The sequence below is a fragment of the Amborella trichopoda genome, chromosome 3, assembly GCF_054954075.1.
Source record: "Amborella trichopoda isolate Santa Cruz 75 chromosome 3, AtrichopodaSantaCruz75HAP2 v2.0, whole genome shotgun sequence".
Lineage (NCBI taxonomy): Eukaryota > Viridiplantae > Streptophyta > Magnoliopsida > Amborellales > Amborellaceae > Amborella > Amborella trichopoda.
Window position 1 is genome coordinate 6,575,950 of NC_142338.1, and position 13,786 is coordinate 6,589,735.

The following is a 13,786-nucleotide window of genomic DNA, read 5'->3' on the forward strand; positions in this document are numbered from 1 at the left end:
CTAGGTAAGCCCCGGGTACTCAAATATTCATTAACCGCTTCTCATTCTCAACTGACACATATAAAACCCGTTGTGCTGGATCAGGAATTGTCGATTCGGGTTGTGCTGGATGCAATTGCCGATTTAGATCGGGAATCAATTCAATTCTTATGGACTCCCTTGGTTCATATTTATAATGGAAATGGTCAGTCCGGACTTGCTGGAATGCCTTATTTCCACATGTAATTGAATAAAGAATGTCCAATTTTTGGACAACATAGTCTAAATGTTCAAAAAGTTAAAAACCAACTTTCTTTTCAGAACATACTCATTTGTTTAAAGAGTGCAGCTCAGAATGTAAAAGAAAAATCCTCTAAATTAGGTCTCTTACCCGAGGGAATAGGTGTGTACAGTTTGCTCTAGCGAGAGCACTGTACTCAAATTTGAGAAAATTATTTTTCCTCACATACCACCATCTCTAGAAAGTCTTCAAAGCGAAGTTATGTAATCCTCATGACCATACGAATTTACTTACTGATGTCATCACCGGCCAACAACAGATGGACGATGGAGAGATGGAAGAGGGGGACCGTCCCAAAATCAAACTCCCCTAAATGGTGGTTCCCTACTCCCTCTTCATCACCGCACGATAATTCGTTCAACGACGATAAATCCTCATGACTATCCATGAGGCTCATAAAACAGTCCCACTTTTTAACACAACAAAATGCTTTTTAGTTATTTTAAAAAAAAGGATACATTGGGTATTAGGTTTAAAAGCAAGGCCGGTTTTGTCCTTTCGAGAAAGTACCAGTTCACATGTAAGTCGATTTTCCCATATAAAGAACGTCACAGCCCCGCACAACGCTTCGGCTCAATCCATTTTTAGAGAGAGAGAGAGAGAGAGTTCTAGGATTTCTGGTGGAGAAAGAACATTTTTAGAGAGAGAGAGAGAGTGAGTTGGGGTTCTAGAGAGAGAGAGAGAATTGGGGTTCTAGAGAGAGAGAGTATTGGGGTTCTAGACAGTGTGTTGGGGAGAGAGACTGTGTTTTCCCAGAGTATTGCCTAGTAGAGAGCAGTAGCAAACCAGCAATTGTAGAGAGAGAAAGAGTGTATTTGGCCTTTAAGAAAAGAGTGGGGTAGAGAGAGAGTATTGAGTCTTTAAGAAAGAGTTGGGTCCTTCAGAGACAATCTTATGTATTGGGGGAGAGAGAGAGGGAAGTGGGTATTTTAGAGAGAGAACATTTGGGTTTTTTGAAAAGAAAAAAAAGAATAAATTGGATATTTTCCATTGTTGGGCTTGTGGAGATGATGCAACTCCTATTTGCTCTAGCCTTCTCGGCCGCACCCCTCACTCTGTACGTGCCCCCCGTCAGAAGCTTCACCCTCTTTGTAGAGACCATAGAATCTTTCATACGCAATATGTTGACTCATACTCTCAGGGCTTATCCTCGCATACGCGTTGGGTGCACAAGAGTCATACGATCCTTGATCCGAAGGTAGATAAATACCCTCACCATTTTTCACCTTTTTGGGTTTTTTTTTTTTTCCTGTAATATGTCTCTGTCATAGATCTAAGCTGTATAGGCTTGGTTATAGTTCTTGGATCTTGGGTTTGAAGAGTTTATTGTATTTGTACCATACTGCCTTGGTGTAGGTTTTTGTGAGAATAAGGGGAATTAATTGAATGGGGTTCTCTTTCAATAAATTGGATCTTGGGTCTATATAATTGATAATGAATTGTAGTGTAACATTTCCGAGAGATTGTAAATGTAATGAATCGGGATTCAAAAAATAGAAGTGAAACTTTGTAGAGGCCTATTAAGCATTTCTTTAATTTCAGCCCAGCTCAAAAAAACTAGAGCCTGTGCCATAAATATGGCCTGAGAATCCGGCCATCACGGCAGTTTTTTTTTCCTACTTTCCATTCTCCTAAAACAAACGAAGTAGGCTTCTTTTTTAGGGACCCGGTTTAAATGAGGCGCCTCTTAAAAATTTATTTTTGAGATTGATATTTGGACTTAATTTTTAATGACATGTAATCTCTAACATGGAGATCCTGAATATGAGAAAATAAATAAATTTTAAAACTTAAAAATAATAATTTTATAAAAAATATTTGGACCGTTAGTTTTAATTATTTTAAGATGAACCACCTATTCGCATCCATTTTTGATGTTTTATACCTCTGGACTGTAAAAATGCGGTGAAACAATTTTTTTTTTTTATATATACTTATAGAGAATTTCACCATAATTTCACTAAGTTTATGGTCCTTGACCAGGCAGAATATCGTATGACTCATTCCTTTATTGATGGTTAAAAAAATTCATGAATTATACATTAATTTTCATTTATTACTAAAAGTTATTCGTGGTTTAAAACATTCATGGATTTTACATTTGTTAGCAAATGAGTTTGAGCCACAAGCTTTTTTGTTATGGTTATGTGATTGCCTGTCGTGATAATTGCAGAGTCCTTTATCCAAAATGACGATTACTACGCCACCCATTCTCGTTGGGTTGGTTAAATTTAGATAGCAACGCACCTCCACCTTCTCATCCTTTCTCTCTCCTTCCGCCTTTAAAACACGAGCTGTCAAGCAAATATTCCAACACCATTTTCTCTCTCTAAAACACTATTTTCTCTCTCTATCACTCCTTTGTTTGCAGCACCACTGCTCTCTTTCTCTCTCTAAAACACCAATTTCTCTCTCTACCACTCTCTTCTGTTTGCAGCACCACTGCCCCTCTCTTTCTCTCTCTACCGCTCTCCTTTATTTGAAGCACCACTGCCTCTCTCTCTCTCTCTCTCTGCATTTCTCTCTCTCATGTGAACATAGATAGCACCGCACCACTGTCTCTCTCTCTCACGTGAACGCACATGGCGAGGTTTGTATAGAGCCGAGGTTCTAAAACAATCAAATTTGAACCCAACTTCAATTAGTGTCGAAAAATAATGATTCAATACTAAAAATCTTTGTGATAGTTTTAAAATATATTTTTATTTTTAATTATAAAATATAAAATTTAATAAATAGTATAGATTGTGCAGATATATGAAAACTTGAAAATATTGAAAATTGACCTTTTAAAAATGTTTTACAAGATACACTATTTTCATAACATGAAATTTAATTTTTTTTTCTCATGTTCATGCATCTTGATGTCTAGATGATCAATTTGAAGATATTTAAGCGTCAAAACAACCTCTTTTAATGAAAATGAAAATTCTGAGGTGGGCTCTAATTTGATTGGTTAGATCCTCGGTTTTATATAAACCAAAAAGACCTGATGGCGGCAGTCTTTTTTTTTTTTTTTTGGTCAATTCTAGGATGTTCTTTTGACCTCGAAGCACGGAATGGAACGAAAGGGTGTGTTTGTGTATGGCGCCAACATTAAACGATAAAAGTAAGGCGTATCTTTAAACCCTCAAATATATGCGGTTATGGTGCTATGATTGCTTGAAAGCCTATGCTAGTTATAAATATGGAATTTAAAGCTTCAAAAATAGTTTGCATAGATTTAAAAATATTTGAAGATGTTAAAAATGGACGGTTCAAATAATATTTACAAGATGTTTTATTTTTAGGGTTTGAAATTTCATATGTTCAGATGATCAATTGAAGGATTTTTTAGCATCGAAACAAGCTTTTTTTTAAAGGTGAGCATTACTCCTATAATATAAAGTTGATGTCTTATATAAAATGTTCCTTTATTAAAAATAACAAATTTTATCTTCTTAAGGTCTGTTGAGGAGATTAAATTTCAAAATTTAACGTCTTCAAGATACTAAAAAACATTTATAGCACGATTGGTTCACGTGAAATTGTTGTTTAGAAAATATTATCACATGAAAAAATTATTTCATATAGTTAAGTGTGATAATATTTTCATACCAATTGGTTTTAGTGCATCCTTTCATACTAATTGACAACTAATTGATGTAAAAATATTCTAATACTTAACTACATGAGAGAATTTTTTGAGAGTTTGTTAGATGTGATTGACATTCTTTGTTGGCATCCCATTTAAGGCTTGGAGTGTCTAACATAACTTACATCCTTATCTTATAAAATTATTTTTTGGTTCCCTTTTCAAATGAAGAATAAACTTTCTCCTCATTGTTATCTTATTATTATGAAAATGTATACGATAAGACTATTTATTTTTTTGTATAAGGAGGTCACAATCATTTTTTTACCCTTAGATTTAAAATTTGATGGTTAAGGGTGTGTCATTGTTTGGGCACAAAGTCCAAAATAAATGTCTTTGAATATTGTCACACACTTTCATCTATTAGATTTCACATTTAATGATTCAATGGTAAAAATGATTGTGACTTTTTTGTAGCAAAAAGAAATTGTCTCCAAGCACTTATTTTAACAAAGCTAAAAGACATTCTATTAACGTGGGAGTAGAATGTTCATTTACTCCCTCAAATAAAACCCCACTTAGAATGAATTTTAGGACCCAAAATTTTGGGAATGTAACTTCTTCAATCTAAAGATTTAGGATTCATAATAAGTTTTGATAAAGTTTTACATTGTTTGTCTACCTAATATAACCTAGCACTTTTACCTGTACATGGGACGGGTTAAAGGAAAGTTTAAGGTCATCACCTTTCTTAGACCCAGAAAAAAAATAAAATTAAATGATAAATATAGTGCGAATATAGTGGTAGAAGGAACCGTTGGCATAAATGAGTGCGGAGTTCATAAATACATTCGTAAGATTAAGATATCGAAAGTGAAAAAAGCTTTGAAAATGGTGAAGATAAGAAAGACTTTAAGACCAGATGGTATCCCGATAGGGGTTTAAAAGTGCATAGGGGAGATTGACATTGACTGGCTTCTCGAACTGTTCAGACATGTACGATAGAGCACTAACTAGTGTACAAACAACTAGTTGAGAGATGAGTAGAGTTTTTAGAGATAATAGGTTACATCAGGGGTCAGTAATAAACCCATACCTCTTTGTCTTAGTTAAGGACGACTTTACTAGGCACCTACAAGATAAGGTTCCGTGGTGCATGTTGTGCAAATGACATAATTTTGATCGATAAAACTCGAAACGGCGTCAACACAATATTAGAACTTTGGAGGAATGCTCTAGAATATAAATGTTTTAAAATTAGCCGGACTAAGATAGGGTATATAGAATGCAAGTTTAGTAATAGTAGGAGTATATACGATGAAGCAGTTAAAATTAACGGTAAGAAAATACTAAAAAGATCGCATTTTCGATATCTTGGGTCTATAATCCAAGATAATTGAGAGATTAAAGAAGATGTCACACATCGAATTAGAGCTGGGTGGGCGAATTGGAGCTGTGCAACCGAAATTTTATGTGATCGCCAAATACTAATAAAGCTGAAGGAAAAGTTCTATAGGACGAAAAAGAAAGTTATATAGGATAGTTGTGAGATCATGTTTACTCTATGGGGTGGAATGTTGGGCAGCAAAAAAAAATACAACTAGAACAAGTGTAGCGGAGATGAGAATGTTGAGATGGATGAGTGACAAGAAAAGAAGGTATAGAATACGAAATGAATAAATTTGAAAAAATTTTAGGTATGGTACGAATAGATGATAAGATAAGAGATATCAAACTTAGATAGGCTAGCCATGTGTGGAACAGACCCAGCACACTACTGAAAAACGACGAGTTAGTTCAAGTTGGAAGTATGCCTTATTTTGATTGTTTAAGGTTGCAACTTTATGCAAACCTTACCTTTTTTATAAATGACTACGAACTTGAAGGATTCTAGAAATAAGTATAAAAAATGCACCTATTTGAGTAATGTTCACAGAACCCTAATTGAATAGAGGTGGTTTGTATGATGAGCAAGAGTTTAGGCTTTTTCGGGCCTTTTATGATCTGTAGGGCAAGAGCAACCTCCCCACCTTTTTCTATTTGTTTGTAAGTTCTGTGTACCTCTTTCTCCTTCTATAAAGAGACACGTTTCCCTTGATTTTTGTATTCAGTTAGTTTGAAAATATTTCCCATTGGCTAACTAAATGACAGAGAAGGCCATTCATTAGATTTATCACAATGCACGTGCGCCTCAATGTGAACGCGTGGGGCGTTGTGAGCTCCAACCATTCAAAGCCCACAGCTTTGGTTTCCTTGTCGACCACTCTTGAGTTAAACCGACTACCTCGTTTCGCCATTACCTAAAAATGGGGATGGACCAATTGGTCAACACAAATAAATAAAAATGAAAATTAACTTTAAAGGCTTTTTTAAGTTGGTAGGAAAAATAATCAATTCGGTGTTTTTGAGGTATTTTTGGACCGGTAGAAAAAACAAATCAATTCGGTGCTTCCAAGGTAGACCTTAGGATTTTTAAAAGTTTAATATCAATAAAATATATTAAAATAATAAATATTTAGAATAAAAAATAATAAAAAGACAATTATATGCTTATGCCGAAACATTCTGAAGAGGGTTAAAACAGATGTATTGGCGCTTCACTTCACTTCGTCTAGGCTTAAAATCTAAAAACTAAGCAAAACAAACGTGTTGTTATTGATCAAAATGTTGATCGACCATGATTAGAGAGAGCATATGGTTGGGTTTGGAATGGAGGGAATAGATTGGTGTATTTTCCCGTATCCTTTTCAAAAAAAATTTAGGGTATTTTGGTCATTTTTACTTCGGCACTCTCAATTAATAAGACCTAAGAGGCATATACATTCCTCTCACTTCCTCTATTTTTTTGTACTTTCCAAAAGTACCCCTCTTTCCTGGGTTCTCTCTCAAGCCAAGAGTCTCTGGTGGGAGGAGGAAATGTTGGGCTTTTAGATGCCAAAAGATTTTTTATGCTCCCGAGGAAGCATATTATATATTTACTCCTTCGGTTACAACTCAATTTATGAGAAATGTTAGCCTCGTTAATTTTTGAGATGTAACATGATTAATACATAGACCAACCACAAAAAAAAAAAAGAAAACTTACCAAATTCTACTTTCAATGCACTTTTTTAAAAAAAATGTCCCAAAGATTGAACCAAGACCATCCAATTTTTTGAGGGGGAGATCTAAGTGTTAGAAAAGTTAAACGTTAAAATTTTATCTATTAGAAATAATCATCTAGTGATCATCAGTTAATTCTCATATTTTTATATTCAAAGAATCCACCCAAGTAGGTTTCCTACCTGAGGAAGTAGATGAATAGTAATGCTCCAGCAGGAGCATAGTATATGCGCCGGTTAGTCATTTTGGCAGAAGGTTGCTTGGAGCAAATTTTAGGGCTGATGAGTCTGTTTTTGTGAAAGATGGTTCATGGTTTAGAAAATTCATGAATTTTACAGTTTTATTATGAAAAAGTTGGAGCCACAAGCTTATTCTAGTCTCCTATTTTTAAATGACGTGTTCTAGTTCTTCCACCGGTTGGTGGCACTGGCCCGGGTGGGCCACCCTGATCCTACTAGGGTCTAGGCCACAAAATATGGCACGGCTCTTGGGCCAATGCTGCACCATCGCGTTGGTGCTTTGCGTTGTGGCCTTGAAGTTGTGCTACGCTTTGATGAAAGAGAGACATGTTGGATTGTTTGTGTCATTGAAAGAGACTCCCCCAATTTCATTAATTGGTGCAACAAGATTTGGTCATTTGAAATCTTAATGGCTAATTTGCAATTAGATTTTCGCCACAAGTCTATCGGAGGATGTTGCTGATACTCTTGTAAAAAAAACAAAAAGGTGTAACTGCTTTTGAGTTTGCTATATAATTGTAATGAGTTGTTGAATCATTAATAAAAATTTATAACTTTGTCCAAAAAAAAAAAATGATGCAAAAACTAGGGATGGGCTCCCCATAGAGCCGGCCCGGCCCTTTGCCAGTCCTGCCCCCGATAATGACATCAATCCTATAAAAAATTACAATTATGTCCCATTGTTTTCGTTGGTTAAATCTAGAGAGGAGCCAACTTTATTTAAGGTTGGTGAGAGCAATATGTCAAAATTAGGCTATTAAAAATACTCAGAATTTGAGGTCCTATAGATGTCTGAAGCCTAAATAATCTTTTGACTTAAAAATTCTTCCCACTTCTTGTGGATAGATTCAAGACGTGATTGACTCTTTTTTGCTGGCATCCGATTCACGGCTTTATTGGGTTCTTGGAATGTCTGATGTCACTTACATACTTATCTTGTAAAACTATTTTTTGGTGCCCTTTTTAAATGAATAATAAACTTTATCTCCTTGTTATGTCTTTCAAGAAAAAGAAAATTACATGCGAGCAAGTGACATAAATGATGAATTTAATTTGGGAAACTACAAATTTATCAAGATACTTATAATTTAATATTTTGCCCTTGTGTAATTATGCACCTTTTGGTGTGTATTGTGAACTTAAATCAAAATATTAAATGATTAATATCTTATAATTATTTATATCTTATGATTGTTTTGATAAATTTCCTCTATCATTCTATCCTAGGCGAGGTTTGTATAAGCCTATAAGGTGCCCACCTTATATTATATATTTCTAAATTTGGTTGGGAGTTCCAGTAGTAGAAACTTTATGGTGGCTTTAAAATTCATCTTCAACATAATTGTGAAATTTTAAATTCTAAACATAGTGCAGATCGAGTAAATATATAAATATGTAAAAATCTTGAAAATAAACAATCCAAATAACTTGTTAGAAGATGCACTATTTTTAAGATTTAAATTTGTTTTTCTTTATATTCATACATCTCGAGATCAAGATGATTAATTAGAACATTTTCCGGCTCACACTTTTCTGCTGAATATTTGTGGTGTACCAAATAGTTGCAACCAATGATTCAAAAGTCGGTGAGTCAAACCGGACTCGTCTAATTCGACTCGGGAACCGACAGACCCGACCCGATTTGGGTGAAATACCGGAAATCGCCCAGTTCTAAAGAAGAACCGGCGATTCCATGCCGTAAATCGCCATGTGACATCATGATTCGGATTCCATGCCATAAATTGCCATGTGACATCATGAATCGACCGATGCTTCGATTCATGAAGTGGCATTTTTGTAAATTTTCTGTGACATCATGATTCTCCCGATTTTTTGATTCATGACCGATTCTTTGATTCATGACGTGACATTTTTGTAAATTTTCTGTGACGTCATGATTCTCCCGATTCTTCGATTCATGACCGATTCTTTGATTCATGACGTCATGGCCCGCCAATTCTTCAATGGGCATTTTTGTAAATTTTTTTCAATGGATGTTTTTGTAAATTTATTTTTGTAAATTTTAAAAAGTACATGTACCTTAAGGTCTGTACACCTCGCCACGTGACTCTCCTCAATTCGCACACGTTATCCTCGTTAACTACAAAGAGGTATTTATTCACTACAACTTCCTTCTACCTCTACGATATGAGATAATGTGAAGGTATTAACTTGAAACATTAATATATTATATATTTTGTTTGCGCTTTTAATATTACTAAGTAGCATGTGGCTTACTGGTTATAACTTTCTTTCTGCATGCACGGGTTCTTTCTTTCTGCATGTGTAGGGCGTGGGTTCTATTCTCCTTTCTTTCTGCATGTGGAGGGCGTGGGTTCTATTCTTGCGGGTTCTTTCTTTCTGCATGTGGAGGGTGTGGGTTCTATTCTTGTGGGTTCTTTCTTTCTACGTGCGGAGGGTGTGGGTTCTATTCTTGCGGGTTCTTTCTTTCTACCTGTGGAAGGCGTGGGTTCTATTCTTGCGGGTTCTTTCTTTCTGGATGTGGAGGGTGCCTTGGGACGAAAGGGAGTTCTTTTATCAACTATTTTTCTTGTCAATTTTATTTTTTTGAGGTCAAAATTTTTTTATAAATATTTTTCTTGTCAATTTTATTTTTTTGAGGTCAAATTTTTTTCTTATAAATATTTTTCTTTTCAATTTTATTTTTTTGAGATCAAATTTTTTTCTTATAAAAAAAATGAAAGGTTTTTTTTATCAATTTCACTTTTTTTAAAAGAAAATTATTATAAAAAAAATGAAAGGTTTTTTTTATCAATTTCGCATTTTGTCAAATTTTTTTCTTATAAATAAAATAAAAATTTTCTTATAAAAAAAAAAAAGGTTCTTATCAATTATTTTTCTTGTCAAATTTCTTTTTTTATTAAAAAAAAATTAATAATAAAAAGTTATTGTCAAAAAAAAATATTCTTATAAAAAATTAATAATACAACAAGTACTTTTGTCATAATAAGCAAACATTTGGTAGAATTTTACTGCTTTTAATCATATTGTCAATAATCAAGATTTTATTCAACGCGGCCAACTAGATAAATACTTGCACTTTGCGAGATATAGGCCATTTCCAAACAACAACAATCCGAGGGTAAGACCATCTCTGCCAATCATGGAAAAGAAGGTTACAGCATGATTTAATGGTGAAGATTCCATCATTTTCAATTGTCCAAACATTTCATCTCTCGCATCTGATGCAATATAGGCTTTATCAAGTATTTCCATCAGCGCACACCACTGTGAAAATAAATTATTATTCAGCCTGGTATACCTTAAGGGGCCGTTCGGATACCTGGAAATATATTGTCTGTGAAGTATATTACTGGAGTAATACATTACCGTGTAATACATTACCTGTAAATGGATTGTTACTGTTTGGGTAGTATTTAGATGCAACCTAGGAAATACATAGTTATTGTTTGGCTATGTCCGGAAGATATATAGGAAATGCATTACCAATATTTTACCAGCACGTGTCTATAAACTATCATTTCTTTCCTTTTTGTCATAAAATTCCACTAAATGCAGAATTATCATTTCCTTCTTTTTTGTTACAAAATTCCACTAAAATATTCAATTAAAATCATCATCACACCATTCCAAAAACATTTCTAATAATAACATTATCCTCATTCTAAAAATATTTTCTAATAATAACTTGTCCCATTTTACAGTCATGACACTATTTCCTATTTATTTTAAGTGCCTTTGGCACTTAATATGCAATCATATGTTTTCTAACATGACATTGGTTTCAACATGATAAGTCATTGGAACAATATGATTGGAATAACATGATTTTATTATGATAAGCCTTATTTTTATTTATTTTTTATAGAAGTCTTTCAAATGTCTCTTTATATAATATCAAATAAACAATAAATTTATGATATTAAATTCAAAATTGGTAGGGTACGAGTTAAAAAATGGATAGAAGTTTGATTAGTAAACTAGAAGGTTTAGGAAAAGGGACTTGAGTGTATATTCACCCACCCACGTATGGTGCCAAAAAGAAACGATTATTCCTATTCCCAATCGACCATCTACGTAACTTGCAACTATGGGCCAAACATGCACAATATTTCTCCACATCTAACAAGTCTCTCTCCCAGTACCTTGACCAATCCAAATGGCCGATCTACCCACACCTTACTTAGCAAGGAGGACTTGATACCAAAGCTGATCTTTAAAGTGAAGGCTCATCCACCACCATTTACAAAACAAAGCTTGCTTTATCAATCTTATTTTTCTGATACCTAAACCACCTTCCTTCTTTGGGGTGCACACCCTATTCCCTCGCAGTAAATGAAATCTGCAACTATGACCTTCAGAGCCCTAAAAGAAATCTCTCATTATTTTCAATCTTTCTGGCAACCAATACTGGCATATTGATCAAAGACATCTGATAACCTCAAAAATAAAAAAAATATATACCAGTGACAAACTGAAAAGAATATACTAGTGACTAACCTCAAAAACAAAAAAGAATATCTAGTATCAAACTTTGTAATTTTTTTTAAAAAAAGACAATCATCTGAAAGTTCCTAGGTAAATCACCAAATTTTAGAATGGGAAATCCTTCTTTCACTTGAGAGAGTAATTATTATTATTATTATTATTAATAAGTATTCTAGAGGGAGTAAATATACAATATGCTCCCATACGAGCATATTGCACAAGCTCAAAAAGTTTTCGATGCACTTGTGCTCCTTTTGAAATTGACAAGAAGGATAAAAGATTTGGGGGCCCCGGGTCTTTCGGCAGGAACCAAATCAATGGTCGGAAACCCATGGGTTGGGCGGCGTGAGTTGCACCTTGGTTTGCTCTAGAACCACCCTTGCATTTTGACTCTTGTACTCCAGTCCACTAGATTTGAAGGAAACGTCTCTTTCTCCCATCTCTATCTTTCTATAGAGAGGGACGTTGCTGGTGTAATTCATATCCTCATTCAGATAGTATTTGAGGAATTTATAGGTTTAATGAAGAATTGGGAAGGAATACGATTTTTATTTTTTTTGGTGGTTTTTTTTGTTGTGTCTGGGGAGGGGGAACCCAAAAGACGTGCAAATCCAAAAGAGATTGTGAGATGGGCAAACCCAAAAGAGAGACGGTGAGATGTGCAAACTTACCTTATAGGTATTAGTTAAGTATTATATCAAAACATAATCATTATTATCATCCAAGTCTTATTCCAATTATTTGGGGCTGGCTACTAAAAATGTCCTAACTAACCCTTATCCATTTCTCACTACACCTTGGTAAATTAGCAGGGGGAGTTCGTCTTATTATAGCACCAAAAGTGGGTTGGTGATAGACATGTTAAGATTCAATTCCTGGAGGTATTTCTAAAATCTCTACTCAAGTATGCTAAGGGGGCCGAAATGGTTAAAGGCCCATGGTATTCCACAATATGGTTCCAAGCTACTTCCCTATGTGGAGTGCTTTTCAATTATAGAATGAGATGCAAAGGAGCCAAGCTAGCTAAGTATGAAAGCTTTCTATTCCTTATAAAGTTCAATTTTTTGGTGGATTTTATGCTTAAATAAGCCGTTTGATATTAGAGGAAGAGAGGTAAAATTATCACAAAGATATTTCTACTGTGCAAACAAGGTGAAGAAAATGAAAATCATCTATTTATTCCCTATGAATTTACAAAAGAGTATTTGGGAGTGGGTATCGCAGTCTGTGGAACTACACGTAACCCTCCCTCACCACGTCTCATAAGCATTCAACTATCAGCTGCATTTGCTTCCAAGGACGAGTGAGCTGCTCTCGAAAATTATGAGATTGTATTCATTATGGGGGGCGTGCAAGGAGAGGCATGGAAATTATTTAAGGGTCGATGTTTATAGGTGGAAAGATTGAAGAACAAGATGAGTTGGTACCAAATTGAGCTTTTGTCACTAAAGAGTGTTGGGCTATCGCGGATCTATCATCATCAAAGCCTTAACCCAACTAATTAGAATCAGTTAAACGAATCTTGTTTCATCATTATACTCTACAAGGGCCATACACACCCTATCATGAGCAAATAACGTAGATTCAAAATTCATAATAAGATATGTCAAAATTTTACGTTGACTGCCTACCTAACGCAACCCATCTCCTGAGGACGAGTTGATCTATTATATAAATTAAATGAACTAGCCTAGATGAACATCGTGAGAGAATGTAGAGCTCAAGGTTGGCTACCACCACTACTTTGTACTTTCAAATTGATTTTGATGAAAATTCACCAAGGAATGTAGAAAGTGAAAGTAAAGCTAATGAAGCTAAAATAAGGGCTATTCTGCAAGGACTAAAAACTTCGGATATTAACCATCATGAAGTAAAAGTGGAACTCCCTAAATGCCAATGCATGAAACCATGCTTATAGAGATAAGAGGATCTGTATGATGGCCTTATATTTATAGAGAAACAAACTAAGAGGCAGGCATGCTTGGCTAAACAAGGTACTCCGAATTCTTCGTTACTTATAAATAGATTTTGGGTGGGTAGTTAACTGATCTTGCTTTGCCCCTGGGTAATCTGGTACAGTTCTTGACGATAAATGAATCGGATACACATTTACATTCAAAA